The 27,459-nt window shown below is 37.8% G+C and overlaps 2 protein-coding genes across 2 annotated transcripts in view; both read right to left on the bottom strand.

Annotated features, from left to right (window-relative positions):
* The window catches only part of LOC131437376 (CCR4-NOT transcription complex subunit 6-like), a 287,533-nt gene that overhangs the window by 217,103 nt on the left and 42,971 nt on the right, over positions 1-27,459 (bottom strand). The window lies entirely within an intron of this gene.
* LOC131437316 (uncharacterized) overlaps positions 1,186-27,459 on the bottom strand; it is a 47,272-nt gene continuing 20,998 nt past the window's right edge. Inside the window, exon 1 of the mRNA XM_058606590.1 lies at positions 1,186-27,459. This exon is cut by the window's right edge and continues 20,998 nt beyond it. The gene's annotated coding sequence lies outside the window, so the exon portion shown is untranslated.

Below are 27,459 nucleotides of genomic sequence, written 5' to 3'. Positions count from 1 at the left end.
TTTTCTCTTTCTCTCTCGAATACTTCATTTTCCTCTTCCTCAAGTACAATTTTTCTTCCTCTAAGCTATTTGGAACAATTTAATTTTTTCTCTTTCTCTCTCTTTCTCGAATACTCTCAGCTTTCGCTCACTCTAAAATGCTCTAAATTATCTCTCTCACACACAGAAACTCATTTTTCTCTCTCTCTAAAATAATCAACTTCACTATCTAAAAAACTTTCATCATTTTTTTTCTCAACTGCGAAGAGATCTCCCATAAATATTTTCATCTTCTCTCTCGAAAGCTCTAAGTTATCTCTCTCTCTCTCTCTCAAAACTCTAATTTTTTTCTCCCTTTCTCTCAAGTTTTTTTTTCAATTCTTTCATATATACTCTCATCTTCTCGCTCTCTCTTTTACACACACGTAAATTTTCTCTCTCAAATAATCCCACCTCCACTATAAAAAACTTACTATTTTTTCGCTCTCTCTCTCTCTCTCTCTCTCTCTCGAATACTTCCATCTTCATCTCTCTCTCTCACACACACACACACACACTCAAATACTACTCTTCTTGTTCTTATCTTTCTCTCTCTCTCTCTCTCTCTCGAATACTCCGTTTTATCTATCTCTCTCAAATGTTTTTCTATCTCTCTCTTGTACATCAATACTCTTATCTTTTTGTCTCTCTATCTCAAATACTTTTTCCTGAAACTAGTATTTCCCTCTCTCTCTCACTGTAAACAAAACTGTAACGCTCAAAAAAATTTTTTTTTTGCATTTATAATGTCCCGACATTAACCTTGTTGACATTACATCGGAGTTGAAAAAAAGTCTCAAAAAATATACTTTTTCAGTTCACTCTTTCGTAAAAATTTTATTTCCTACATAGACTTTCTATTATACTTTCTCTCTCATGCACTCACATTTATACTTTCATTTTTTAAACACTGCTTCATTTCTCACTCTCAAACACACTCGCTCCACCCAAAAATTCTCCCTTACCTAACGTCTGCTTGGTGGATTATGTTTATTCGCGAGGTGGCATTGGTAGCTCAACACAATCTGCTAATGCACCGATGAGCCAGAGGCGAAACGTAAAATGCTAAAAAAACTCGAAAGAGTGATTATGGTCAGGCTTGAAATTCGAAGCCATTGTTTTTTTCTTTCTTTCCGATCTATTTCGCAAACAGTAAAACACAGTTCGTATATATGTAAACTTTTCCATTTACAAACATTTATTACTCCATCAGCAGTCATCAGGTTTGTTCACTAAACGTGCGTGGCATGTGTGACGAATAAAAACTTCGAATCGATGTAATCGATAATATAGATTATAATCACGATAACACTTATCGTCTTTCCCATTTGTCTCTATGTAAGAAGTTATATTTAATAATCAATAGGGATAACATTTAAAAAGGTTTTTATAAAAACAGTACCTAATAATAATAATAATAATAATAATAATAATAATATTTGTGTTCGTATGAAGTGAATGGAATAGACACGATATACTTTCCGTTTTGTGGCATTTTTTTTTGTTTTCTTATGTGCTTTGCTTAACATATATCCTAGAGGCTTGTGTTTCAGAATGGTAATATATAATTGACAAAATTGATACACGCTATAAATTAATGTCTCACTTTTATTTTACAACCAGATTATGGTGAACCCTAAACCGCGGTGATATCGGTATTTAAAACAATACATTTTTTCATTGCTAAAATAATGAATTCAGAAGGAAGAAAAACTGTCACTCATCATCGTTGCTGCCCGAGCCAGTTATGACAGAAAACGACCAGTTTGCTACGTTCAAATGTCAAACCTGTTTGTCGGACTCTGCCTGCCAAGCCTCCCCCCGGTGGTGGTGGTGGCGGCGGCAAGGAATGTTCATCATTAGGTACAAAACAAAACAAAAGTAAAAAAAAAAAACAGAACGAAATGCTTAACAAAGATAACCAATGCAGAAGAGCAAAGTGATCGACTGCAAACAAGAGAAGCAACAACAAAAAAAAATGATTGAATAAACATTTGCACTGATAGCTCCATGTTCTTCCTTCTGAATTGAAGTCGGTGTTTTTCATTTATTTTTTCCTCTCTTCCTGATATACATTTTGTTCTAAACTTTTACGGTCTGCTGCCTGCACTCTTGCTTAATTGAGTTAGCCTTGATTTTCCTAGGTTACCAACTATCTTTCCACAATCGTCCGATTGCAGCAAGTCGACTAATTTATTTATTCTATTTATCATTTATATTTGTGCCCGCTGTGGTTTGCTAATATGTGATTCTTTTTCTCTTTCCGAGCTGTTCGTGTGCAAACTAATCAATAAAGGAATAAACTATATATCATACAAAACAGGAGCGTCTGGTGGTTGTGGTGTGTTTTTTTGTTGTTGTGTTGTTCTCGCAAGGACCCAAGACAAACATGGAAGTGTCTCAGAGAGCATTCCGATGATTGTTCGATCTTCTACGTAATGAAAAATCTACTGTTTTTTATCACTCTGCTTCGAATCTCACCGGGAAACTAACCAACCCAGATACAGGTTGAGTGATCACCGGAGATACAAAAGATAAAAGCGCGCGTTCGCTTCGATTCCGGTAGAATGGACAAAGACAACGAAAAAAAACACTAATAACGGGACAAAAATGTTCGATTTCAAAATCTTCTAATCTTAAACCTTACCCGAAAGACCGTTCTAACGAAAAAAAAACGGCTCACATCTCAATTCAACCCGTTTTGCGTGTGCGTTTTTGTGTAAACCCGAAGAATTTCAGCAATCGAAATGGAAACAATTTTGTTTCAGCCTAAAAAATGAGCAAAATATTCAGAAACGCTCAAGCAAAACATTTTGCCGCACCCGTCGTATTCTCCTGACATTGCTCTTTCTGATTAGTGGTTGTTCCGACGGATACAGCATAATATAGCGGCAGGTCAACGGTTTACTTGTTTCGCAGAAATCGATAGATGATTTCAAACTTGGATCACCTCAAAAGACGAGACATGAAATATCGAGCATTTGCTCGGTTAAAACTGCATTTAGTTAGTTGAAGCGTTCGGTGAAATGGTATTCGACAAAAGTAGTCTACTCCTCCAACTAAAAATGTGACTATTTTTGGCAACTTCTGCTATTCTGCTAACCGTGACCAGTATCACAATTGCGATCGCCATTCATCGCACACATCACCTTGAATGGGATATCGACACGGATTGTCAACTGCCGCAATCGTAAAACTTCATTTTATAATTCAACCGTTTATTGCATATTAACATTTTTTATTACTTTCGACAGAAGCAGTTCAAAAGTGACTTCGAGTGCATAGGTTTTCGAACGATGCTAGACGCTCTGTTCCGATACCACCGACAAAATATCGCACATTTTTTCGCCCGATCGAGCGCAAAAATGCATATACATAAATTGTTTTGACTGACAAAGGCGAAAAATTCACTAACTGAAACAGAACCGGCGCGTGCACGGTGGCGACCACGGTGCTGTTGATTGCAACATCACCTCCCTGTGGCATTTTACTATAGTCAAACGCACACACACACACACACACAAACACACATTATACCTGTCCCGGTAAAAATCGGCTACATTCTACGAGTCCTGGGGTTCAGTGCAGAGGAGGGAGGCAAATCATTCAAACCTGTTTCTGTGCCAAAGTACAGCCACAATCGGCACCTGAAGGTGCAGGCATATATCGACCGTCCGCACTGGGGCGGTTGCTAGGGATGCTCAAGTAGGGTAGCAGTGCCTGTGTTCGGTCAAGTTAGAGACAACGATCGAATTGATCATGTTGCAAATTATGACTCAAACCCGAAAACAGAGCCTGGTACTCCATTTGGGTTGAACCTTTTTGTACCTGCTTTGCGGTTTTATTACTACTGTTGTTGTTGTTGTTGTTGCGGCTGTTAATGCAATTGCCGATGTTGTTGCATTAATATTAATGGTCCTCGTTCTATACGATCTGCTGATCTCCTACGAAAAACCCGCGGGCTGGGGAAGCATAGTCCCAACCAGGCCACAGCATCTCGCACACGAGCAGTACAAGCAGGTTATTTTTCAGGCAGCTTCTGCTTCAATAATTCAATTAATGTAGAGTTAATTAGCCATAATTATACAATTTATTTATACATTTCATCATAATATAGGCTTGCTTGTTTGCAGAGTTTTCGATGGAATTCCACAGCTGCTTGGCCGACCCCGACAAATACAATTTAGATTTCAGCCTCCCAGAGGAGCTCCATCCAAACTGGCGATCGGGTGGGAGATTTTGTTCCCGGCAGGATCGATTACAACGAAACTGGCCAAGATTATGCCTCGACTATGTTGTGATATGTAAAAACAAAACAACAAGCTGCTACATAACCGTGTCGAGTTTTGCGATCGATCGATCGATCGATGGCAATCGGTACATTCTTGTCGTCCTCCCCCAGAAACAAGATCACGTTCCGGTCGGTGCTAGACGGGCTAAATGCTAAATCTTCGCGAATAAATTGCACCTCTCAATTCGCGTAGGTGGCGAAGTCGTGTAGGCTTGAAACTAACCAGTCACATTTCGCCGTAGATTCCCAATCTCATCTCTCTCGAACGATTCTAGTCCCCTGAAGAAGAAAAAACGTGCGGCCAGTTGTTCGATCATTTTAGGATCATTAGTAAAATCAACAAAAATTGAATTACTGTTTTACATTTTTAATGTTTCAAATTGTTAAAAAAAATATATTGTTCGAGTAGAGAAAAGTTTAGCAGTTCAAGTTGAACTGCTAAGTTGCATAGGTGGTTTAATTTGAGTTGTTATGCTCTTAAACATCGAAGACGAAACGAAATGACGATATGCAATATCCCCTACAAACCCCTCTCAATGATGCTCAGTCACATTTTTGAACTGAACTCCATCTAAAATAGTCCAAAAATTCATTGAAAAAGGTTGGAAATTGGCGGTCGTACGAGTTGATTGCTATACAGCAAAAAGTTATGAAATTTACAGGTTACATATGACTCAATTCATAAGAACGTAATTCGTAAAGTGACTGATTTTTTCAATAATGATTCAAATATGTGTCAAACATACTACGGCTTTCAAGCATCAGTCTCAGATCATTTTGGACACTCGTATACGTCTCTCAGAAGACGTAAATTTACACGTTTTTTTCTAGTTTTGTAGATACAACAAAGAACACCCCACGTGAGTAAGCAGATAAGTAACTACAGATAAGATAAATATTTAGTTTAAGCTAAGAGAAATCGAACGCCTTAGTTGAAACGTCAAAGTGTTGGCGAAAAACATAAAAATAAGTCGCTTTGAGTCGTATTATCGGCAGTAACAGAATAGATTTAGCGAAAAGAAAAGCTCAATTAACCGGTGGAATAGACACCAAATTCAAGCATTTACGTAGATAAGTTTATGCTCTGCTTACGATGGGATCACAAAGGTATCCTACGAACAGAGAAATTTCCATTATCTTCAGACACGGTTGAAAAAGTCTGTAGACTCGAGAAATTCTCTGTTAAAAAAAAAATAATGCACGAAATAAGTTTAAAAAGATAAAAAAAAAATACCGTGGCAATTTCAAGAGTCTGTAAATTTTGACAAAATCGAAAAACGTGCAAAAAAGTACAAAAACTGAAACATATCTACAGCTTATTTCGCAAATATGCAGATTTATAGACATCTGAATCAAGCTTAACCTGGCATCTCTGCCTACGAATAGCTTTGCGATAGATCATAACATCAAAAAACCCTGGTAACGAGAAAAACGGTCCGATTAAGAGTACTACGAGTCTAAAGATTTTTCATCTCGACAACACTTGGTCACCTGCTTAGACTAGTAGGTGGATGAAAACATTCTACTTCACCCACTATATAGAACCGACTTAGCTCATTCCGATTATCCCTTTTTTCAATTTTCACTCAACTTCAATCGAAAATATTCATACTTGGGCTTAAAAGACGAGACGCTGTTTGGTCCACAATTTATAAGAAGCATGAGGATTGCAAAAAAAAGATGAACCATATTTTTAGATAAAAAAAACTGTTACCAGTCTGCCTCTTCCGCTATATAGTACAGAACTGGTACCATCCGACTACCACTTGATGGATCACAATGGATGCAGAACGCCTAAATTCGGTCGAAGAAATTTAAAACTATCCCAATGCCAGATTGGGCTTAAAGAAGGAGAAATTTTACGATTCCCAACTCATAAGTACTCAGAAATACGCGAAAAAAGTGATAGTTTTCAAGGGACAATACTTTGATTAAAAAAACTATAATCATTTTTTTTTACTAAATAGCCTCAAATCTAGACCCATTTATTTTGGATCTAATACATTTCTTGTTCCTTTTAAACACCCAACTTCGGGTGCAGAAATTTAAAATAAGCTCGATTCACACTTGGTCTCAAAAGACGAGAAACTGTTTGATCCACAATTCATAAGAAGCATGAGGATTGAAAAAAAAACGGATGGACCATATTTTTGGATAAAAATAACTGCTACCAGTCTGTCTTACCCGCTAGATAGTGCAGACTAGGCACCATCAGACTACCACTTATTGGATCAGAATGGCCGCAGTACGCAGCGTTCTTGCAAAACGCCAAATTTTGGTCGAAGAAATTGAAAACTATCCCAATGCCAGTTTAGGCTTAAAAAAGAAGAAATTATTCGGTCCCCAATTCATAAGTACTCAGAAAGACCGGGAACAAGTGGTAGTTTTTATTGGACCAATTTACCAAAAAGCCTCAAATCTAGACCCATTAATGCTAGACCTAATGCTTTTCTTCGGCGTTTTTTTTTTATTTCTTAGAAACTGCATTTGAATGAATTAAAATTCCAGAGCAAAAAAAATGCTCTAGCATTCCAAAAATGTATTTATTGACTGTAACGTCCTGCTCTGAGCTAGACTGCAGTGTCATAGAAAATAGTTAAATAATATGTTTCGGACAAAACCAATAAATTAACAATCCACCCGCTAAATAGTACCGACTTGGCACCATCCGATTTTCAATCTTCAGCATTTAAAGTAGGCTAAAAACAAAAAAAAAGTTTTATCCAGAAGCATAATGATTGGAAAAAATTACCATATTTTTGGAGAAAGAACTGCAATCAATAACGATATAGTACAGACCTAGACAAAACACCCAAGTTCGGTTGAAGAAATTTGAAATATGCTCGATTCATACTTGCCCTCAAAAGACAAAAAATTGTTCGATCCCCAATTCATAAGGAACATGAGGATAGAAAAAAAAAAGTTTTACCTTTCTAATTTAGAAAGGTTATGTGATTGCTATGAAACCCGACAATTTTGAATAAGAACTGTAACTAGTCTGCCTCACCCGCCATATTGTACCGATTTGGCCCCATCCGACTATCATTTGTTTCGATCGATGCAGAGCGCTTCTCTCGCAAAACGCCTAATTTCGATCAAAGAAACTGTTCGATCCACAACTCATCAAAGTCGCCAGAAATATAAAAAAAGTTGTAGTTTTCGATGGATAATGCTTTGAATCATAAACTACAATCAAAGATGGGCGGACCGTTTTTCACAAACTTACATTCAAATGAAAGATCTCTTTCCTGCCATAGCCTGGTGTTGAATTTTCTCTTGAACGAACTTCCGGTTCGGGAGTACAATGTGCAAAAAACACGAAAAAAGTGCAATCGATTTGCTCAGAGTGTGCGTAAACGATTTTCTTTAATTTAGATTCAAATGAGAGGCCGTAAAGTCTCATAGTCTGCTGTGGAATTTCATTCGCATCCGACTTCCGGTTCCGGAGTAACGGGTAGAATGTACAAAATAAAATTAAAAAAAAACTTCACTCAATTTACTCAGAAACCACTGGATTAAATTTCACAAGCGTGTGTTCAAATAACAAAATCTCACAATTCCATAGAACCCTATTGAAATTCATCCGCAAAAACAGCTTCCGGTTCCGAAATTACAGGCTAAAAAGTATAAAAACTCAAATTTCAAGAGTGTATTTCAATATATGACTCTAAAAATCGAGCAAAATCTTTTCAACTAGCCGTAACATAAGGTAGGCATAATTAGTATTTGTACCCGAAACCCGAGCCCGATTGGTATTTGTCGGGTTTGGGTTCAGAATAAAATATGTTTGTCGGGTTTGGGTCGGATACAGGTAACGATTTTTTTCATTTTGAACGGGTACGGGTCGTGTTCAGGTTCAAAAATTTTGTCGATTTTTATTTTTTATCGGGTACGGGTCGGGTTCGAGTTTGGAAGAAGAATTATTTTCGGGTTCAGATCGGGCACGAGTAAAAGTTTTTTTTACTTTCGATCGGGTTCGGGTTCGAGTTTAAGAAATTGGACGAACTTCAATGAGTGAAGACGTTCGACAATTCGAAATTCGAATCCAGAGCGAGCCGCTTAGCCGAAAGGCATTTCACCGAAAGTCGTTTCGTGGAAGATCATTTCCCCGAAAGTTGTTTCATCGGAAGTCATTTCCTTGAGAGTCATTTTGTCGAGAACCATTCGAAAGCTATTTTATCGAAAATTATTCATTTAACCAAAAGCTATTTCATCGGAAGTCGTTTTGTGGAAGGTCATTTCACTGGAAGTCGTGTTGTCGAAAGTCATTTCACTGAGAGCCGTTTTGTCGAGAACCATTCGAAAGCTATTTCATCGAAAATTATTCATTTCACCGACAGTCATTTCGTAGAAGACCGAAATTTATTTTTTGAGAACCATGTTTTTGTCGAAAGCTATTTCAACGAAACTCATTCTACCGAAAGTCACTTCGTTATAGATCATTTCATCGGAAGTTGTTTCGTCGAAAGTCATTTCACTGAGAGTCATTATACCCAAAGCCCAAGTTCAATCAAAAGCCTTTTCATCGAAAGTCTTTTTGTCGAGAACCATTCGATAACTATTTCATCGAAAATCATTAATTTCATCAAAAGCCATTTCATCGAAAGCCATTTCACCGAAAGTCGTCGAAACCATAATTTTTTCTAAACCTATTTCATAGAAAATCATTTCACCGGAAGTCATTTCGTTGATGTTCATTCCCCCTAAAGTTGTTTCGTCGACAGTCATTTTACTGAGAGTCGCTTGGTCGAGACCATTCGAAAGCTATTTCATCAAAAATCATTCATTTCACCGAGAGTCGTTTAGTTGAAGATCATTTCACCGAAAGTCGTGTTTTTTTTTCGAAAGCTAATTCATCGAAAATCATTTCACCGAAAGTCGCTTCTTTGAAGATCATTTCACCGGAAGTGGTTTTGTCGAAAGTTATTTCACTGAGTCATTACACCGAAAGTCGTTTAATCAAAAGTCATTTCATCGTAAGTCGTTTTGCCTAGAACCATTCGAAAGATATTTCATCGAGAACCATTCGTTTCACCGAAAGCCATTTTACCAAAAGTCGTTTTGTCGAGAACCAGGATTTTTTAAAAACCTATTTTATCGGAAATTATTTCACCGAAAGTCGTTTCGTTCAAGATCATTTCACCGAAAGTTATTTGGTCGAAAACCGTTTTACCGAATCGAAAACCGTTTTATCGAAAGCCATTTCACCGAAAGTCGTTCATCGTAAGCTATTCTATGGTAATCCACTTTTTTTCAAAAAATTTTTTCATCAAAGGTTGTTTTGGCAGAATGGGTATTTTGTCGAATGATGTGATATTCAATCGAGTCATTTCGACGAAAGCCATTTCACCGAAAATCATGATGTCGAGAACCATTCAAAAGCGGTTTCATCGACAACCGAAAGTCGTTTAGTTGAAGATCATTTATCCGAAAGTCCTTTTTGTCCAGAACCTTTTTTTTCGAAAACTATTTCATTGAAAATCATTTCACCGAAAATCGCTTCGTTGAAATTTATTTCACTGAGAGTCATTACACCGAAAGCCGTTTAGTCAAAAACCATTTCATCGAAAATCGGTTTGTCTAGAACCATTCGAAAACTATTTCTTCAAAAACTACTCATTTCGCTAAAAGCCATTTCATCGAAAATCGTTTTGCCAATAACCATGTTTTTTTCCGAAACCTATTTCATTGAAAATCATTTCACTGGAAGTTATTTCATAGAAAGTCATTTCACTGAGAGTCATTACACCGTAAGTCGTTTAATCAGAAGTCATTTCATCGGAAGTCGTTCTGCCTAGAATTATTCGAAAGCTATTTCATCGAAAACCATTAATTTCACCGAAAGCCATTTTACCAAAAGTCGTTTTGTCGAGAACCAGGATTTTTTAAAAACCTATTTTATCGGAAATTATTTCACCGAAAGTCGTTTCGTTCAAGATCATTTCACCGAAAGTTATTTGGTCGAAAACCGTTTTACCGAATCGAAAACCGTTTTATCGAAAGCCATTTCACCGAAAGTCGTTCATGGTAAGCTATTCTATGGTAATCCACTTTTTTTCAAAAATTTTTTTCATCAAAGGTTGTTTTTGCAGAATGGGTATTTTCTCGAATGATGTGATATTCAATCGAGTCATTTCGACGAAAGCCATTTCACCGGAAATCATGATGTCGAGAACCATTCAAAAGCGGTTTCATCGACAACCGAAAGTCGTTTAGTTGAAGATCATTTATCCGAAAGTCCATTTTGTCCAGAACCTTTGTTTTCGAAAACTATTTCATCGAAAATCATTTCACCGAAAATCGCTTCGTTGAAATTTATTTCACTGAGAGTCATTACACCGAGAGCCGTTTAGTCAAAAACCATTTCATCGAAAATCGGTTTGTGTAGAACCATTCGAAATCTATTTCTTCAAAAAATATTCATTTCGCTAAAAGCCATTTCATCGAAAATCGTTTTGCCGAAAACCATGATTTTTTCTAAAATGGATAAATGGCTCATTTGCAGAAGTGACCCATTTGGAGAAAGTTTGAAATAATCCACTTTCGATCAGAACGAATTTCAATTGATACCCAACCCACATCAATATTGGCAAACGTTTCACTTTCGAAAAGTTATCATCACCCCCTCAAATATATCTGTCTTCATCTCCGGAGCCACACGATCGCCACACACAATTAGGTTACCGTGCCTGATTTCATGGTGACTTGATGGAACTGACCGCACCTCATGTGCGTGCCATCTTGAACAAGATCTGATCTGCCGATCTGCCACGGTGACTGCCAGACATCGAGGTTATTGAGCCCTCACCTTCTCCTCCCCCGGTTCACTCCGCTTTTTTTTCTCCGGAGACAGTGCCAGGCTCCATTACGTAAGAGTAATTTTGACTCGGCCCGGCCGATAGAAAGGTGTGAGATAATGACCGACAATGTCGAAAAAGCCTAGTCGATCGATTGAAGCCGAAAAATAAAATCAGCGAAGAGCGGAGAATCCGGCGGCGGTCGGGAGAAGAAAAGTAATTACAGTTCGGACGGTTCGAAGCCGGTTGGTTGCGTTTCGTTCGGCGGAATTTTCGTGCTTCTTTTGGAGGATCCTGTGTATGTGTGCAGATTGTGTGAAACGATTCGAAGATTTGATTATGCAATTCTTGATGCCTTAGCTGATGAAGAATCGCGCCGCGCGCGGGCTTGAGTGTGTTTCGATCATGTTCGATCGGACGGATGGAGTAACTTTTGATGGATACAAGCAATGATTGTACATGGTGAGAGGTGAAGTGCTCATTGCACCTTCGCGGTCAGATTTTAAGAGCCGACAGAGGGCACAAGGTGTTGAGCCTCCTACCCGGGTGGGTTGGTTATTATTTTTTGTACGTTGTACGGGAGTCTAATTGAGGAGTATTTAGTTAATGGGGAGCCCTTCTGAGTTGATGAGCGAGGGTAAGCACGAGTTATGCGCATGTTTAGCACCCGAAATGTGTACAATTTTCGAGTACTTTAAAGCGTGTAATTCGAAGGTGCATTCTCTCGAAAAAGGGTTAACCACCACTGCTAAAGCGGTTTTGGAAAAAAAAACGCGTCTGACCACCCTTCGAGTGTTTGAAAGTGAAGTGTTCTACTGTAAACACAACCTTTGCTTGAAGTCATGAGTAATTCACCAACTGATCAGAAACTCGCCTTATGATTATTCGTACACATACACGAAGCATTTCGTGTGAATGTACTCAATTCAACGAGTCTCCTGCTCAGATGAAAAAGTAACGTCAAATGAACGGTGTACACACGAAGCATTTCACGTGAATTTATCATGCCAATTTAGTTGAATGTAAGACTACAACTTTCCTGCATAATTGTTTCATTTCCGAAAGCTTACTTCTCAAAGCTGAATTCAGAAGTATATTTATAGTTGTTGTACTTGGACGACTTGAGATTGGAAATTACAACTCAAACAAATGTAACAAAAACAAACATTGCATATTCCACTTCAGTTGCCCACCAAATGACCACACAAATTATCGCTTAGTACAGGACGTTGCAAATTCCCATAAAAAAAATGTGTTGAAACTTTATTGATGACTGGACTCGTCGAGTTCGATGAAGCAATTCCTATTCTCAGCACTTTTTTTAGATCATCAAAAACAAAACTCAGGGGATCTCATTTTAGACGGCAATACTTCAACAGCCGAACAGTGTGTGATTCAATCAACCCCTTCTTAATCCATCTAGCGGTTTGAAAATTCCTTTCTATTGCCATTCAAAAGACATCGACAATTATTATTGTGAGCTCACCAAATAACCCTTCTGTTAGATGTCAAACGAATCTTTCGAAGTCGATTGCGGCATCTCCGAGAAATTTTGACGAACTAAAAATACTGGGATTTGCCGGATGCGTCACATATGACAATTACATTTGTTGAACCGGAAATGTTTGCCACAACCCATCCAAACCTGAAGAATGACATTGTAGCCTAAGTTTAACCTAAATCGTTGAATCATCTTCGAAAAAAATTTAACCGATGAAAAATATGCGGTTAGTCGGTTACGTCACTTATACCATTATATCTTCGGATCCGGAAGTGACAGCCATTTAATCTTTGAACTTAATGAAAAACTCAGTAGTATCGTATCTCTCGAACAAACCTAAGCACGCAGATTTAATTTTAGTCAACTCCGGGAGATTTAGAAAAAAGTGCGTTTTTTCGGTTACGTCTTTTGTGCCACTATATCTTCGGAACCAGAAATGACAGACATTTGATTTTCGAACTTTGTCAAGAGATTACGCCACTAGAATTAAATCCCTACCATTTTCAGTTAGTACCAACCTTCAAAAGATACGTGTATAAATTTGACAGCTGTCTGATTATTAGTTTGTGAGATATTGCATTTTGAGTGAAGCTACTTTTGTTAGTGTGAAAAAAATGGAAAAAAGGAATTTCGTGTGTTGATGAAACACTACTTTTTGATAAAAAAAAGTGCCGCCGATACAAAAAAATGGCTTGATGAGTGTTATCCAGACTCTACACCGGGTGAAGCAACAATTCGTAAGGGGTTTGTAAAATTTCGTACTGGTCATATGAGCACCGAAGACGATGAACGCAGTGGACGTCCAAAAGAGGCTGTTACCGATGAAAACGTGAAAAAAATCCACAAAATGATTTTCAATGACCGTAAAGTGAAGTTGATCGAGATAGCTGACACCCAAAAGATATCAAAGGAACGTGTTGGACATATTATTCACGAATATTTGGATATGAGAAAGCTTTGTGCAAAATGGGTGCCGCGTGAGCTCACAATCGATCAAAAACAACAACGAATTGATGATTCTGAGCAGTGTTTGGAGCTGTTATATCGAAATAAAACCGATTTTTTTCGTCGATATATAACAATGGACGAAACATGGCTCCATCACTTCACTCCGGAGTCCAATCGACAGTCGGCTGAGTGGACTGCACGCGATGAACCGAACCCAAAGCATGGAAAGACTCAACAATCGGCCGGTAAGGTTATGGCGTCTATATTTTGGGATTCGCATGGTATAATTTTTCATCGACTACCTTGAAAAGGGAAAAACCATCAACAGTGACTATTATATAGCGTTATTAGAGCGTTTGAAGGACGAAATTTAAAAAAAAACGGCCTCATTTGAAGAAGAAAAAAGTTTTGTTTCATCAAGACAATGCACCGTGTCACAAGTCGATGAAAACCATGCTGAAATTGATCGAATTGGGCTTCGAATTGCTCTCTCATCCACCGTATTCTCCAGATTTGACCCCCAGTGACTTTTTCCTGTTCTCAGACCTCAAGAGAATGCTCGCTGGTAAAAAATTTAGAAGCAATGAAGAGGTAATCGCTGAAACTGAGGCCTATTTTGAGGCAAAGGACAAATCGTACTACAAAAATGGTATCGAAAAGTTGGAAGATCGCTATAATCGCTGTATCGCCTCTGATGGCAATTATGTTGAATAATAAAAACGAATTTTGGAAAAAAAAATGTGTGTTATGTTAAGTCATCTCCGAGTAAAGTGAACGTATACAATAAAAAAACAGTTTGACGGATACGTCACTTCAACGATTATAACTCCGGAGCCGTAAGTAGCAGCCCAGATGTTTGAACTTGATCCACAACCCAATTTCTACCTAGCTTAAGTTTGTTGAAATCGGTTAAACAACTTCCGATAAAAGTGAGCGTGAAGGAAAAAGTTTGGTTTGTCGATTACGTCATTTCTGCGATCATACAACCGGGACCGGAAGTGTCAGCCATTTTATGTTGGATTATTTACTTACTAGAATTAATTACAAAACATAAATAAAGCGTTCGAACCGTGCTTTCAAAAAATACCTGTGGAGCAATGTGAACAAAATCAAGCGTAATCTACTGCAAAGTAAAGTGAATAGTGATTGCCAAATAACGATTATTCCAACCACCACTAATGCGTTAAGGCCGTACTTTGGGGGAAAAAAATAATTGCAGTAGAAACCCTGTGATTTTACATCTGATAACATGCACATTTACGTGCAAGAACTGGTAATATTGTATGATTGGAAAATTCCATGATATGAAATTCATTGAACAAAAAATACTGACAGCGACCGTCGCGACTCGAACCGAGAATCATTTGATCGCAAATTGACTCGCGTTAATCGACTTAACCATATAACCATATAATCTATATATCTGCATACAAACCGATTGCACATTACAGTCGGAACCAGTATTAATTTATGCTAATCCAACATTGAGTCATTGCAAATGAAATTTTCCACTATTTGGAAAATTAGGTCTTTATGAATTGAATCGTATGAAGGATAAGGTCACCTGTAACCTTCATTTTTTTCAGTGTACAAGTAAGTTCCTTACAAAAAATAACGGAGATCGATACTAAAAACAAATACTGTGATTAAGTCAAACATTCAAACGAAACCGACCGCAGTATCAGTGAATGCATTACAAAATGGTTTTCGGAGCTCGAATCCAAACACAAGCCATGCGTTTAAGCCGAGCATTCAGAGGAAAGCCTAAAACTAAAAAAACAGTATTCTATTGGTGAAGATGGGACAAAATTTAAATAGAAGATTGTTCACTTTTTAAAATTAGAGCAGATTGTTACTTGATCAATGCTTGGGTTCGATTATCAACCTCGGGATTGCGGGATCACGTAAAAAATGTTGAAGATCAACAAACCCTCAAACAAATCATCCTTCACTGTTTCGATGAAAGCGAATTTCCCCATTCTTCTTATTCTATCTACATAATAAAAATGTTGGCTTCGGGTGAACTACTAAAGATGATATTTTCTAGTTCTAGTTGGTTAAAGCGTTTCATGACTTAAATGTTTTACCTAAAATCGATGAAAAAAAACACTCAAATCTTCACATCCGAAAGTGAAATTCCTGAACTGAACAACAACAAATGGAATAGCTCTAGTGGCTATTTTATGTATTTAGCAACACTTCTCCAATTTCGAATGAAGTCATGGCCTCCTAGCAGCTTCAGCATTAGGAACGAAGTGGAAAATGAAATTCGGTTTAATCAATCCAAATCAGTTGAATCGATTCGGAGTTATGAATTACCGATTGGGCATCGATTATTATTGCACATAACTCATCAAACTGCATCCGATTTTACTCTTTCCCCGAGAAATGCTTCTCGGTGAGGGTGAAGACAATAGCTTTTAGGTTTTGTACTTTTTTTTTATTAATATTTATCAGCAAAGGCTGGTTGGTGAAGGTGAGGAGATGCGATCTTTCTTCCACGCTCTGATGAGTATTCGAAAATATTTCCACTCACTTCGAATCGAGCGACTTCGGTCGGTCGGTGCTAGGCTAGTAGAGTGAAAGCCAGCCAGCCAGTTCCACCGTGCGATGGAGCTAAGCAACCATAAACAACAGAAAATCACGAAAGTGTGTCTAACGGCTGATAGCAGCAAAAAACGAAAGGAAATTCCGGTTCAAAATTTTACATAAAACATAATGTCGAACTGCAGCTTGTGGTGCGGTAGGAATGTAGGAAATGATTTGGTTGCACAGTAATTTACTCTTGACTGCAAATTAACGTGCATAAAAGCGAGACTTGATCTTTAATGTGATCCGAATGATAAACCAGCGCTGGCAATGAGAATGAGGAATCAGAGCCATTTGGCTCAAATGGTACGCTCCCCTGGAGATGAAACCACAAACCGTAGACAGTATCTGTGACTGCGGAAGTAGGTCGTTTCCACGAAATTCATCGAAAGCCATTCAGCCGAATTTATTTTTACATGAACATTATCGATAGGACTTCAATGCATGCTGTTGCATCAAGCATTTGATTCGATCAAACGGCCTTCTCGGCGGAATGTCACTTTCGGTAAAATGACCCATTGCCATTGATGGTGTGTCAAGTCCATTGCAGATTCTGACAGGTTATGGACTGCCATTGAACCGATCTCGATTCAACATCTCAAACTTGTTCCAACGGTCTTTTCGGTGAAATGACCCGTTCGGAGAAATGACCCTTTCGGCAAGATGACCTTTTCCCATTGATGGTGTGTCATGCCCACGACGAAAATTCTGACTGCTTATGAACTTATACTTGATGTCATTGAACCGATTTCGGTTCAGCATCTCAAATTGATTCTGAAGCTACCTGATGAGACAACTTAAATCTTGTGAATGACAATCTCCCTATATTTTGCATTTTTTTACATAAATCGGTTTTGTCAAAACGCTGCCAGAAGGTAAAATTAATAAAAATAAATTCATGATAAATCAATCTTCAATTATCAGATTCAATAAGTATTCAATAGGTAGCGTATCGGAAGTGGGTCTTTCAGCCGAACGCCATTTCATCGAATGTCATTTCGCCAAAAGTAGTTCCGGCGAATGCCATTTTGCCGAAAGCCGTTTCGCCGAATGGGTCATTGAGACGAATGTGGTTTCGCCGAAAGGATCATTTGATCGGAAGGAACATTTCGTCGAAAAGGACATTTCACCGAAAGGCACATTTCGCGTGAAGGGACATTTCGTCGAAACGGACATTTCGCCGAAAGGGTCATTTCGAATAATTTTCCGTATTAGATATTTTTCCTCAGTTAACGGAAAATACTGCAAACATTAGCATGGTTGATACACCAAAGTAAATGCTTTGATATTTAGTAGCTGATAAATCAATCTAAACAAAATATTCTATAAAGTAGTCTTTCTGGGTTAAACGCAGAGAAATGGATTTAACCGTTTTTTTTAATATGCGATATTTAAGAGATACGATTGTAGGTTGATTCCGATTGCGATATTGAGACAATTTAAGAATTCGACGAAATTACCCTATCGACGAAATCACTTTCGTCGGCATGGCTTTCGCATGTTGTTTGATACCGTACCGCATTGAGATATAGTACGAACTTTAAAGGTCCCATGTGACCACTTACGGGTACTGCGGGTGTTTAATACTGAATGTTTGTGATGTTAGTTGATGCAGTATTATGAAATTTTGAAATTAGTCAAAGATTCCAAAAATAAATCGACATTTGCGTTGCCTGTCATCATCTCACAAACCATTGTTTTTGTATGATTTACCAGACACCAGGACGAGGTAGGAAGGTTGAAACAAAAGAACCAATTCATCGTCGCTTTTCACAAAACTACATAGAGACAAGCTTAAAAACCGATTTTTCAAATTACAGGGAATTACTTTCCTTTGACGTCTCAGATTATTATGCACATTACTTGGTTCATTACTGGCATTTGCCAACAAAGACAAGAAAATATCGAATGACGATTGATCTGGTGTCCAACGAGTTGATGCAGAGGACAGATTTTCTTGAGTTTTCTACTTTTCTTCATTTTAAAAACAATTTCGTGTGTTAATTTATCATTGCTTCTCGGTGACAAAAAATACTGCACAAGCTCAGCAGAGTTATCCGGACTCTGTTTCATCGAGAAAAAAAAAACATTAGTTAGTGGTTTGCTGAATTAAAAAAAAAACACTGAAAACTGAAAACCATTAGTTACAATTTTGCTGGATCGTTACAGACACCATTTGACCATGAGAAATTTCTTTTTAAAATAAATGCCGCGTTCACTCACAGTCAATCAAAAACAACAATGTGTTTGATCTTGTTTACAAGTAATAAATCAGATTTTTGTGTCGATATGTGACAATGGATGAAACATGGATCCACTGCTTCACTCTGGAATCAAAACGATTATCATCTGAGTTGATTGCAGCCACGTCCGAAGCTTCCAAATGTACAACAGTCAGCTGAGAAGGTTATGGTTTCAGTATTTTGGGATGCACCTGGTAACATTTTCATCGACTATCTTGAGCAAGGAAAAAACCATTCATAGCGAATACTGCAGAGCGTTGTTAGATCACTTGAATGCGAAAATCGAATCAAAAACGAGCTCATATATCGAAGAAAAATCACTGTTTCACCAAGACCAGTCTCACCGACTCACAAGTCGATGGCAAGGATGGTTAAATGTTTGGGGTTTGAGTGGTTAGTGGAATGAAACTGAACCGTTTTAAGTTCCTCTATTTTCATAGTGGAATTCAAGGGAACTTAATTTAAAAACAATAGGATGGTTAAAGTGAGTAAAATAACCTTTTATATCGTTTATTTTGACTCGGTTTCAATCTAATTGTGGCCGTTCGCCGGGAAGTACACTTTGAATCGCTTCCTCATCCACCATATAATCCAAATCTGGCCCCCCAGTGACTGACTACTGGCTGCTTGCTGAAAAATGCTCGTCGGTAAGAAATTCAACTCAAATGAAGCAGCAATTGCAGAATGTGAAGCCTATTTTGAGGCAAATTGATAATTAAAATCGATTTTTGCAAAAAAAAAGTTTTTTCTTTGTTAAGTAACAAGACTTATCGCTTGGTATAGAAGAAGATGAACGTTTTATCCTGTTGACTCCACCTCAGATCACTCCCTCGTAACAGTAAGTTTGATATGAGGACCAAAGTCGAGCCACGGTTTTTCGAATGTCTACACTGACTGACGAATGGTGATTTATCCTGATGAGTTTCAAACACTCATCACCCTGTAATTCCGGAAACGAAAGTCAGATTCCAACATAATTTAGGAATTCCAACAAGGGCCAAAAAAATTTGAGAAAATTTGAGTTCCATTTTGGAGTTCTGGATAATAATTTTCGGTCATCAACAATAGGAATTTACTTTTTGTCGTGAATACGACTTGCAAGTGAGCAATTTCTTTTTTACCCAGTCTTTTTGATTTTGTGTGTGAATTTTACAATTTTGAAAGTAAAGAAATGAAACGTTGCACAATTCACATAATATATCAACTTCAGAATACGGTTTTAAATATTTAGAAGTGTGAAGAAACGTTTCAGTTTTTTTTTCGTATTCACGTCATCCAGTTATGTCTCTGACATTACCCACTCATTTTGTTTTTGGAGATATTATCTCATCGTTACACATTATTCTATAAAAGAAAACTTCAATTTGCAGTGTTTTTCGTTTCTGTCGGCACCCTGTAATTCGAGAACCGAAAGTCAGAAATATTTGAAAAAAAAATCTGATCGACAATAGACATTTTATATGAGCTTAAAAATACCAAAAGCTACATATTTTTGTCACATACGCAAACAGACATTTTGCGCGTAATACAAATGCAGCCAATTTTGAACAATCTCTCAGAAATACAAAGGTACAGATGTTCCTCAAGGATGTGTACTATAGCCTTTTGATTTCACGCTGTTAGTGAATGACATCCACATGTTGTAAAATTATGTTTTCTCAACGATTTGAGAACTTCTTCTTCAATAATTTGTTTTAGTCTTGCTTAGACGTAGAGTCGTCTTAAGCTAGTTTTAATTTTGATCAGTATCTAACGGGGAAAACAGATGGGAAAAATGACATGCAAATGCAATTATGTAATGAAAACCACGAAAATGTTACCGCATAGATGGGACTCGAACCCGTAGTTAGCTTCTAACCGGGGGAATTGTTTTGACAACTAAACTACCCTGCATATGAAAAGACAACCCAATTGACTAGCAGAACCAAGCATACTGCGCTTTACTTGGCTGCCACTGCATTCAATTATAGTCCTATATCTCTAACTTTTTTCTTGTTATTCATAATGACTTTCGATAACTCATTGATATGTTTCATGACTGATAATCGGCCAGTAATACAAAAGCAAACAATTTCGAACAAATCCCTGCAGTAATACAAGGAATCAACAATTTTGTTACAGTCCCCACATGTTTCGGTTTATTATGGTGTCATTCCAAACTTTCAATATGCTCAGGCTTTGATTGGAGAATGCATCCTGAATAGAACAAAATTCCCGATGGAAAATTACCGACAAAACTGTACTAGGGAAGGTTTCAAACCACCAAGCAGACCACTGACATCACACCGAAATGATTAAATTTCCTAGCTCCGTTTGATCTATTCAACAAATGAACTTTACCTTTCTTCAAAAAACGAATTAAAATACCTTCACAATAGCCCAAATAGAGTGGTCGCAGTTCATTTGAACCGTCGTCAAACCAATCAAAAAGGGCCCCGCACTTTGGTTGTGCGATCACGCGTTAAGATAATAGCTTTATTATGATGGGCATAGAAGCCGGCATTTTCCAGGCAGACGGTTTCGGACAAGCCCATTTTTCGGTCGAAATCCGAGCCCGACTAGAGATTGCATCGGCCACGGTTATTAACAGAAAAAATTCTTCCCATTCGGTTACGACTTAAGAGGCATTGCCGCCGCGTGGTTCCCACCATATTTCAATGGGGGCCCTTTGTGCGTTCGATGACGAACGGCAATCGACCGCCATTAGAGCCCTTTTATAACCCGAAAAAATTCAAATCACCTTGGCTCTCAGTTCTGGGTGGTGGTGGAATTTTCCACCCGTAAGAGCTTTTGACCCGGTGGAGGTTAGGATCGGGCGATTGAAGATCGTACAGAAGATCATTTACAACCTCACAGCACATAATTGAAACCGCATGGGTCACTAGTAGTGGCTCAATGGTATTTTCCAGACTCAAACTGCGGTCTGTTTTTTTTACGAACATGAACAGGCGGATCGAACGGCCCGACGACTGCGAATCGAAATCCAGTTTTTCAGCTCGGTGGTAGTGAAGGAAAATGACAATCACTGGACGGAGGAGTGAGTAGAATGTAGTGAGTGGCTAGCCTTGATCTCGAAGAGCCGACCAGTTTCAATCGATTGGTTCTTTCGAACGCAAACTCACTTCACGATCGGACAGGTAAAATTATTTCAACAATTCGACTGACAGTTGAAGCAGCGAAAAATAATATAGTTATCGGTTCGAGGTGACGGCCTGTACCTGCGTGGCCACGCAACACGCCCGAGGTCGAACCCCGTCAATCAATTTCCCCTAAAAGAATAATTAAAAACGAAAGTTTCTTTCAACTCCGTCCGTCCGTCCGTTCGTCCATCCGAAGAAGCGTTATGCGGGAAGATCGAGGTTCTCAGAAGCCGCACACAATCATCGCCATCAATCAGAGCTAACGATCCGAACTAATACACGAACGTCGTGGCACTTGTTGATAAGATTGGCATTCGTTGGGTGGAAGATTAATTGAACTCTGTTTCGTAATATCCACACCTCTGAGAGGCGGGTCTCCCTTCCTTCGCACACACACACCGTTGTCGGAGTTGATTCACGATCGCGGCGCACAGAAAAACAAACGCTGCCTGACATGATCGCAATTTTAATTACAGATCTAGCGTGTTCTGTGTCTCGGAAGAGCCCTAGAGCGTTCTACCGAACCGAGGGATTAGTCATGTTCTTTCGATGTGTTACGACGAAGGTGGTGACCAATGCCGGGGGAAGAAGTCGGGTTCGTCGCTTCAACCCTGCGAGATTGATTCGGGTGAATCCTGAGCTCGGTGGCAGTATTTTTCCATTTCAGAGAATCTGATCATTTAGGGGTTGTATTGCGTTGCGACAGTGTTGCTTTTGAACTGCTGTGCTGTTGGACCAAATATCACCAATGCCACACATTTACTGAAACGGCAAATACGCCTCGATGTAATGAAAACACCGGATATCCTATCCCGAAGTAGTAAAACTATGCAAAAAAATAAAACTCCGAGAATAACCGTTCCATATATCCATAACTACTAGCAGTGCGCTGAACGAAGCCGGTACTGTTTCCCAACCAGAAACGCTTTAATCGAACTCAGGTCCAAACAAGTTGCATAATTCGAGAGAATTATGTTCCGACCAGTCGCGAGTTTTCCCATGTGGGTTGCGCTAAACACAGGTTTCGAGCTTGTGGAACTGATTGTTTTGAGAAAACGAATTTCTAGCATGTTCAACCTTGGCTCCACAAAGGAGTACAGGATTATTACTGAAAATCTGCTCTAAGATTTTGTTTTGTTTTCTGTACGTCACTGTTGTCCTCCCACGTCCAAATAAGCCATCCAAATTATTTAACTCTTCGTACCTGCGCACTTCACATTCAACCTATTCGATTGCATAAGTGCACAGAAAGACCGCTTCGAAGTCCTCAAGGCTCATTTTGAGAGCGATTGTCCTCTTAGAAGTTTCGAACAATACTGATAGAAAAATAAACCAATTCCTTCCTACGTCGTGTTAGGACAGGATGGTCCATACCAGACGAAACCACTCGTGACTTATGAAAATCTTATTACAGTTTAGTTCTGCTGGAGGCCTCTACTCATCATAAAAAGTATTCCCAAGGTTCCATTTTCACTTCATATGCGTATATAAGGCAGACATAAAACTCTATAGCCCTTATCCTATTTACAAGCACATATTGTATGCTTTACAAGACTTGTTCGCGACAAAATCTGGACACCTCATAATATGTATATCTCTGGAAATATTTCACAGACTGCTAAACAAATGTCTGTTCATTGTGTAAAATCAATTTTTGATGATACTACAAGCTGTCAGATCAAAGATGGCGTCGAAAGAAAATAAGTGCGAAAAGCAATTGTTTGCAGTCACTACGGAAATCCGAATCTGTTAGTAAAAAACTCGAAAAAAAACTTAGTTTTCCATCAAGCACTGTCCGTAACGTTCTTAAATCTTTCGATACACGTTTGGCAGCAACCAGAAAGACTAGGAGCGGATCTCAGGAACCAACAGAAGGACGCGAAGGTGAAGCAAATATTGCAAATGAGACCAGATCTTTCGGTACGGTACTGTGGCTGGAAAAACAAAATTATCTCTAACTTTCGTGCATACTTCCAAACTCCGAACCATAATGGTTAACAGAATTTGACGGCTAAAACCCGGACTCACAAGTTGTATCGCGAATATTTAGCAAAGTTTTCCTGACGATGAAACTTATGCGTGAAACTTACTTCCCGGAATATCTTTTAATACAGCCTTGCAACGGAACGACGTAGAGGAGCATTTCAGGACGAAGAAAAGGCCAAATTACCTCAACAAATTTTTGGTTTGGCAGGCAATATACAGCTGTGGTCGAGCAAGCCAAAGCTTCGTCACTACCGGAAAAGTAAAATACCATGAAGAATGGCTAAAGAAGCGATTGTTACCATTTCTACACAACCACGACGTTCCTTCGCTATTCTGATCTGATTTGGCATCTTGTCACTACGCCAAAGATGTTTTGGAATAGTATGAAACGAATCGAGTCCCTGTTGTACCAGAAGATACGAATCCACCAAACTGACCGGAGTTGCAACCTATCGAACGGTATTGGGCAATAAGTGAAGATATAACTCTCTCATTATAAACAACAAACTACAACTATAGGAAAATTTCGAAAATCTTGGACAAAACCTGCGGAATCGGTTGCAGAGAAGTCTGCATAGACCCTAATGGCTAGAATAAACTCAAAAGTTCGCAGTTTCGTCATGCAGTCTAATAAGGTAACTGTAATTAGTTTTAAGATGACTAATCATGCACAACTAAATGAAAAAAAAATGCATCTTGAATTGAACTAACAGCAATTTGTTTTATTAAAAATTTATTTTGTCCAGATTTTGTCGTTAACAAGCCTTATGATCTCGGATTGAGACTTATCTAAAGAAACTCCATTTAGCATGTGCTTCTTAAGCTTTTCATCAATCAGTATCCCACGACAAACAGACCGGAAAAAGACTGATGAATGAAATAGCTGCATTGAAAACAGGCGAAAAATTTTGCTTTGAGACGGGACTCGATCACGAAACTTTATTCAACCATTTCACCCAAACATACACTAATTTTAATTTTCGAATTAAAATCATCTACTAATCTAAATTGGGGTAATAAAATATGTTTAGTTAATTGAAACTGATATTTTACCTCGCAACGTCCTTCTAAACTTGAAAACTTTGAAAGTTCATCCGAAAGCCATTCCGCCTAAGGCCGTTTGACCGAAATGGCAATTTCAGAAATTGATTTTTATGTTTGAATTGAAATGTTAAAAAACGTAGGTTCAGCTAATAAAAGATGCTGGAATATTTTGTCTCACAACTTCATTGTAAACTTGATGAACAGTTCCTTCGAAAGCCATGTCGTTGAAGGCCATTTGACCGAAATGGTCATTCCATAAGTACAATTTTATTACTGAATTGGAATGTTTACAAACTGAAGTATAAAGAATAAAATATATCCAAGTAATGAAACCTGATTTTTTGTCGCAACTTTCTTAATTTGAAAAACAGTTTCTCAGAGAGGTCATTTGACCGAAATGGTCGTTTCACCGAGTCATACACTGTTTTTAGTTTTTGAATTTAAATTGTTCACAAACTTAAGTTGTCATATTAAAATATGTTTAGGTTATTAAGCCTTGCAACGTCCTTCTAAACTTGAAAAGCTTGAAAGTTTCTTCGAAAGTCATTTCGCGGAAGGCCATTTGGCCGACATGAATAAATTTTCATCCTTTTTTGAATTGAAATGTTTACAAGCTAAAGTTCAAATCTTAGAAGATATTCAAGTACTGAAATCTTAAATCTTGCCTCGCAGCGTCCTGAAAACTAGTTCTTCCGAAAGTCATTTCGCTGAAGGCCGGAAGTGAAAAGTCTTTGAAATATATTTTTACTGTCGAATTGAAATGAGTTTAAACTTAAGTTCAAGTCATGCAACACACTCACACACTCAAGTTGGAGTAATGGAAAATGTTTAGATAATTTAAGCTGATATTTTGCTTAGAAACGCTCTTCTAAACTTGAAAACCTGTTTCTCCGAAAGTCATTTTACTGAAGGCTATTTGGCCGAAATGGACATTCCATGAATTTGTTGTCATTTTTTAATTGAAATTTTTACAAACTTAAGTTCAAGTCTTAGAAGATATTCAAGTAACGTAAACTGATAATTTACCTCGCTACTTTTTTCTCAACTTGAAAACCAGTTCCTTAAAGAGTCAGCTCGTTTCTGAGAAAGTAAATTCACTAAAGGTCATTTGACCGAAATGGTCATTTCACCGAATCTTACACTAGTTTTTGAATTAAAATTGTTCACATATTCAACATAGAATAATTTAAGCTAACATTTTGCCTAAAAGCCTTCTTCCAAATTTGAAAATCAGTTCCTTCGAAAGTCGTTTCACTGAAGGCCATTTGACCGAAATAGGCATTCCATAAATTTATTTTCATTTTTCATTACTTAAGTTCAAATCTTAGAAGATATTCAAGTAATGAATGCTGATATTTTGAATCGCTACTTTCGTCTTGAAGACATTTTCTCAGAAAGTCAATCGACTAAAGATCAATTGGCCGAAGCAATCATTTGGCCGAAGTGGTCATTTCACCGAATCACACACTATTTTCAATTTTTGAATTTCAATTGTTTACAATCTCAATAAACGGAAACGAAATACGTTTGGAATAACGAAATACGTTTGCGTAATAAAAGTTGATATTTTCCTCGCAGCGTTCTTCTAAACTTGAAAATCAGTTTCTCTGAAAGTCTTTTCGCTGAAGGCCAATTGAATTGAATTGAAATGTTTACAAACATATGTTCTTAGTCATAGAAGATATTCAAGGAATTGAATTCAAGGATATTTGGCCTCGTTCCTTTATTTTCAACTTGGAAAACAGTTCCTCAGAAGGTCATCTGGCCGAAGCGGTCATTTCATCGAATAATACGCTATTTTTAGTTCTTTATTTTAAATTGTTTACAAACTCAAGCTGGAATAACGAAATTTGTTTGCGTACTTAAAGGTAAATAAAGCAGATATTTTGCCTAGAAGCGTTCTTCTAAACTTGACAGCCAGTTCCTCCGAAAGTCATTTCGCTGAAGGCCATTTGGCCGAAATAGTCATGCCATGAATTTATTTTAATTTTTGAATTGAAATGTTTACAAACATATGTTCTTAGTCTTCGATGATATTCAAGGAATGGAAGCGGATATTTGGCCTCGTTACTTTATTCTCAACTTGGAAAACAGTTCCTCAGATTTCATCGAATAATACGCTATTTTTAGCTTTTTATTTTAAAATGTTCACAAACCCAAGCTGGAATAATGAAATATGTTTAGGTAATGAATTTATTTTCATTTTTGAATTGAAATGTTTACAAACTTAAGTTCTTAGTCTTAGAAGATATTCAAGTAATGAAAGTTGACATTTTGTCTCGCTTCTTTTTTCTTGAAGACATTTTCTCGGAAAGTCAATCGACTAAAGGTCATTTGGCCGAAGCGGGCATTTGGCCGAAGTAGTCATTTTACCGAATCACACACTATTTTTAGTTTTTGAATTTAAATTGTTTACAAACTCAAGCTGGAATAACGAAATACGTTTACGTAATCAAAGTTGATATTTCCCTCACAGCGTTCTTTTGAACTTGAACATCAGTTTCTTTGAAAGCCTTTCCGCTGAAGGCCATTTGGCCGAAATGGTCATTCCATGAATTTATTTTCATTTTTGAACTGGAAGGTTTACAAACTTAAATTCTTAGTCTTAGAAGATATTCGAGTAATGAAAGCTGATATTTGGCCTCGTTACTTTTTTCTCAACTTCAAGTTTCTTAGAAAAGGCCGAAGAGGCCGTTTCACCGAATCATACGCTATTTTAGCTCTTTATTTTAAATTGTTTACAAACTCAAGCTGGAATAACGAGATTTGTTTGTGTACTTAAAGGTGATATTTTACCTCGGAGCGTTCTTCTAAACTTGAAAACCAGTTCCTCCGAGTCATTTCGCCGAAGGCCATTTGGCCGAAATGGTCAACTCAGCAATTAGTCTTTATATTTGAATTG

This window comes from Malaya genurostris, chromosome 1 (genome assembly GCF_030247185.1).
Source record: "Malaya genurostris strain Urasoe2022 chromosome 1, Malgen_1.1, whole genome shotgun sequence".
NCBI lineage: Eukaryota > Metazoa > Arthropoda > Insecta > Diptera > Culicidae > Malaya > Malaya genurostris.
This window is presented reverse-complemented; position numbering and strand designations above follow the sequence as displayed.